Source organism: Curcuma longa, chromosome 12 (genome assembly GCF_044706935.1).
Source record: "Curcuma longa cultivar G26 ecotype Majalengka, Jawa Barat chromosome 12, ITB_CL_G26_1.1, whole genome shotgun sequence".
In the NCBI taxonomy this organism is placed as follows: domain Eukaryota; kingdom Viridiplantae; phylum Streptophyta; class Magnoliopsida; order Zingiberales; family Zingiberaceae; genus Curcuma; species Curcuma longa.
The window spans coordinates 5250034-5255476 of NC_133872.1; the positions used below are offsets into that span (position 1 = coordinate 5250034).

Sequence of the window (5443 nt, forward strand, 5' to 3'; positions counted from 1 at the left end):
ATACATAAACAAAGACAAAGAATCTAATTAAAGAGCCATTATTCTTGTCCTACATCGTCAACTGCTAATTTTCCGTGGAAGAAGATGAAGCGAAAGTAAGAAAATGATCTTCTAAGGAAATTAGGATGACGACGCCACAAAACATTCGTTATTGGGAAACAAAAACAAGATGTTAGTTAATCCAAAATCCTTAGAGACCAATCTTATATATAAAAATCTGATTCGTTATTAGCCCATACATAATAATGGATCGAGCTAACGAGTTCTATATATTTAATCCACATCTAATAATTCAAAATCAAAAAAATCTTAATTAATTCAATTCATATCCGAATATATAAATTACAATTAAATCTATCTTAAAACATTAAATTCAATATCCACAAGTAGACATGGTAAACCGACTTCTCAGCTATGCTGTCTGGAAACTTGGAGACGGGAAACGGAAAACGCGGAAACGGAAACGGGAAACGGCAATAGTTGAAGTTTCCACATTTTGGAAACGTCAAGACCTCATCTTCCAACCGCGCTTCTTCCAATCTTCCGACCGCGCTTCTTCCAATAAGCCCAATTAAAAACCAATTAATTTGAGCCCAAGAGCAACCCAAATTACTTAAGGATTAATGGTTAAAGGATATTGGATTTATAATTTATTGGATAATGGTATTGGATCTTCACCATTTGATCCGTTAAGAAGATATGACATTTCCCTAATCCCGATTGTCCTTTTCTCCCATCTCCCGCATTTCCCAAATCAGCGATTCTCTTTTTCTCCATCTCCCGATCGCGTCGTCCGCCTCCCTGTTCTTCTTCTCCAGCGTCGCACGCGAGGGTTGGCCGCCGGTGCCAAGACGGAAGGCAGTCTCCGGCGACCTAATCCTTCTTCGTTGGCAGCGGCAGCGTCGGCGACGGCTCCGTCTCCGTTCCCCCCTCTGATGCTACTGCTCCTGCTGATCTGGTATCGATTTTCCCGAGCCCTTCTCCCCCTCTACTCAAGTTTCCGGTTCCGGCTTTCGATATTGTTTTGTTCACGACCAAACTCACCCTCTACCACGATGATCACGAAGACCAGAATATGGATTTCCTTCAAAAGTGGGGATTCAATTCAGTGGAATAGAAAAATAAAGGCATGTATAAGCCTTTAGAAGCCTAAGGGCTGGTAGGAGGAAGCTTTCCTCGGGCATGGGAGAGAGGAGGATGTCGATGAGCATGACTGCATGAGGAGGCGGACGAGGATGAGTCGGCGAAGGGGAGACCGGCCGTTTCTGGTAAGTTTCGGCGTATGGAAACGTTTCTCAACGTTTCGGAAACGGGGACGGACATGAATCTATCGTTTCCAGACAGCATAGCTTCTCAGACAACCTTTCATTACAATTTATTAGAGAGTCTTGGCACCAAACTCGTTGGTTATGCTTGAAGAATTTACCTGCTATTTATTTTAAGGTAATCAATTTTTTATTTGATCATTAAATTCACGACGTTTGATAAAAAGAAATAAATTGACTTAAAGATTAAAATTTACCTTACCTTTCCCTTCCCCTGTAAGTTTTGTGACCAAGCTTTATGAGACTTTAATAGATAATATCTAAAGTGAAATAGAAAATTATGAAAATTTAGCATATGAGCGTGCAACATGTTAACGGACTATACATTTGTGCTTGGTATGACTCATAAACACAGGTCTTATTGTATTACATGCGTTCATGCTAAGACATTTATAAATAAATTTGGTGTTATAAAAAAACATCTTTATGTTCATTTAATAATAAATAAATTTGGAAAAAATAAACTCAATCCATTAAAATTCATAAATACAATTCATGAACAATTTATAACTATAATATTTATTAACTTTGTCTAAATTTTAATTATAAATTTATTTATCTATTTTTTATCCACATACAAAAAAATAATATAATTTTTTACTATCTTAAATTATCTATAACATATCATAAAAAAAATAAATTTAATATATTAGCTGATTAATTTATCTAAATTATAAGGACAAAATTATCATAACTTAAGCTCTATAAAAAAAAAATTCAAATCCAACTTGAGCTCATAAAATTTATAACAAATAAATTTAAATAAAAAATAAATAAACATTAATACAGTGAGGTTCAATTTACCTTAGGATTATTCTGGGGACGCATTGGATTCAAGGCTGAGCTTGGTGCCAATCTGTTTCGAGCATAAATCAGAATCTATTGTTTAATGGATCCGACACCGTCAACCCGAATTTTGCTACAGACCCGATATCCCATTTCACCCGATATCCCATTTCATTACCCTAAATTGGTTTCGCAAGGCCATCTCAGCGCCGCCGCCCCTTTGACATCTTGCCCTTCCCCGAACCCTATTTCCTTCCTTGTTCCCATTGCGATCTCAGCCCTGCCTGCCTTGTCTGATCCTCCCACGACAAGCTTCTGCCTGTCGGTCGGCATCCTGTTGAGCCTTGCGACTGGAGTAGGCTGAGGCAGATCGACGCAATTCTGAGCCGCGTCCTTACGATCCAAAGCCAATCCTTGGTACTTATTCTTTCTGTCTTTTTTTTTCTTAGTTCATAGTTTTTATTCCCAATCTGAGACAGCTGAGGGAAATTGGAAATAAAACCCAGAAATGTTTTTTTTTTTTTTTTGACAGTCAGCAAGTTTTCTTACGGAGTGAGATGTCCCAACTTGCTAGAAGAATTGAGGATGAGTTTACCATGATTATACTTACCCATGGAACTACGGGAAGAAGAAGAGAAAAAAAAGTATTATGTTCTTTTGCGTGCAAGTTGGCATGGGAGGCGTTGGAAAAAATAGTATTCGGTGAGTATAAAATATATCTCCTCATATATATTAATTTCAGTAGTTTTATATAAAATATTTAATAATTTACTGGGTCACCCATTTAGGTTTCACAAATATCTTATATTATATTTTATATTTTACTAAATCATGCACTATTTTTAGTTTTACCGACCTAAAAACCTCTTGAGTCACTTTCAACTTTGATTCACTTTTAGCATGGAGTTATTGTTGGGTTTAGACACATCTGATTCACTCAAGAATTGCACTAACATGTTTCTTTCACTTTCTTAGTTTGATTAGAGAACTGCTATGCTGCACGACTCCCTCTGCGCGACGCATCTACAACGCTGAGTTGGCATTGCGCTCAGTGTGCCGACGTGGATGGGAGCGTGGCAAGCGAAAACCCTAAATCCTATCCGCGCCTCTCGCGTCATTGCGCTCGACCCGTCCCCTTTCGCCTTTCGCTCCTCTCGACATCGCATCCGCCGCGACTCCCTGAGCGACTCCCTTTGTGCGTCCGACGCTTTGCCCGCCATCGCGTCCGGTGCGCCGCTCTGCTCTACTCTGTTCTCCATCGCGAGTCTCGCTCGTCGTGCCACTCGCCGTTGTGCTGGCTCCGTACCCCCTCTGCGCGACTTCCTCTGCACACGCTCTGCTCGCCATCGCGAGTCTCGCCCGTCGCGGCACTCGCCGTTGTGCCTGCTGCACGACCCCCTCTGTGTGACTCCCTCTACGCGCTCGACGCTTTGCTCTGCTCTGCTTGCCATCGCGAGTCTCGCCCGTCGCGCCGCTCGCCGTCGTGCCTGCTGTGCGACGCTCGCGACTCCTCTCTGCGCGACTCCCTCTGCCCGTCCTAATTATCTGATTTGCCCTATAATTATAAGTTTAATGGAACGTCACCATATAGGGCATAACATAGCAAATTATTTTCTACTTGTTATTTCTTTGCTTTTGATTTACTCTCCAACTTGTAGATCTTGTTTACTTTGATGAACATAAGACTAAGTTGTTTCATGTCCAGATATAGCTTGACTCGTTATTTCTTTGCTTTTGATTTACTCTCCAACTTGTAGATTTACTTGTAATTTCTTTGCTTGATTATACTTACTAGAATATATACCGTATGACTTTTCTTTGATCGGATGATTGAAGATGTTCTTGAAACTATTAGTTCACAGTTGAAGGTTAGTAATACGAATTTATCTTTAAGTCGATTTGCAAAATTCAATTGTGATGTTGCTTTATTTTATAGTTCATCAAGAAATTTATGATTTTGATTCCACTCTACTAACCCCAGTAAAACATGGACAATACAATGACTCATTATAAGTTTACTTGTGTTTATCTTATAAGAAAGTCCTGCTTGTGCTTCTACATTTTAGTTAGATATATCTGAGCAGAACTGTAGATTTAGATGTGAACAAGTTTTCTGATCTAAATGCATCACAAGCATAGCTTTGATTAACAGACTTATAAAACACCATTGTCGCGATTATTTTGCCTCAACTTTACACCATGCTTTAGCTATTCTATGAGTTAAAAGATCATGTTGCATATTCTTTTTTTATCACTACAAAAAAAGCTGGATTTACCGACGGAATTAGCGACGGAACAATATTCCGTCGTTAATTTTAGCGACGGAATTATAATTTTCATCGTTAATGTGTGGTTCCCACGACGAAACCATAAAACAACGACAGATTCGCGACGGAACCAGTTTTCCGTCGCTATTTTACGACGGATTTTATAATATCCCGTCGTTAAATAGCGACGGATAATAATATCCGTCGCTGTTTAACGACGAAAAATTAATCCGTCGCAAATCCGAATTTTTTTTTTAATGCCGGAACCCTAGAATAGCGACGGATAATAAATATCCGTCGCTAATTAGCGACGGAAATAAATTGCCGTCGCTATTTTCGAACATTTTATCCCGACCCGATCCTTTTTTCTCCGCCTACGCCTGCGCGAGCTCGATTTTTCTCCCCGTCTCCGACTCTCACGTCCTCTCCTCCCGGCGATCTCTTCCCCGGCAACATCTCCTCCGGCGATCTCTCCCCCGGCGACCTCTCCTCCGTCAACTTCTCCTCCCCGACGGAACTACTCCTCCGGCTTCGGCTCCGCCTCCCACGCACACCGAGCTTCTCCTTCAGCTCCGGACTTCTACCGCACCGAACATCTCTTCGGCTCCCACGCGCGTTGAACTTCTCCTCCGGCCCCAGCTCCAGCTCGTAGAACCTCTCCTACGGTGGTAAAATTTTAATTAGGGTTGCATGGGAAATTTTAATTAGGGTTGCATGGAAAATTTTAATTAGGGCTAGCTCTAACTGTCACATTGGTTTGGTTGTATGGTTAAAGGCATGGTTAATTAGGGCTAGCTCTAAATTTTAATTAGGGTTGCATGGAAAATTTTAATTAGGGCTAGCTCTAACTGTCACATTGGTTTGGTTGTTAAAGGCATGGTTAATTAGGGTTAGCTCTAACTGTCACATTAGGGTTGCATGGTTAAAGGCATAGCTGCCCATGGTAATATTGATGCTTACAACCCTAAATTAGTTCATATAAATCATAGGACTGTAAAATAGGATGATAATTTAGTTAAGCTTTTAATTTTAGACTGTAAAATAGGATAGTTATGCCCCATGGTT

At 40.3% G+C, this 5443-nt stretch overlaps 1 protein-coding gene across 1 annotated transcript in view; it reads left to right on the top strand.

Moving 5' to 3' along the window:
• The first annotated feature begins 2337 nt into the window (after positions 1-2337).
• LOC141843665 (uncharacterized) overlaps positions 2338-5443 on the top strand; it is a 5120-nt gene continuing 2014 nt past the window's right edge. Inside the window, exons 1-2 of the mRNA XM_074731722.1 lie at positions 2338-2528; positions 2644-2813. The gene's annotated coding sequence lies outside the window, so the exon portion shown is untranslated. The remainder of the gene's footprint in view (positions 2529-2643; positions 2814-5443) is intronic.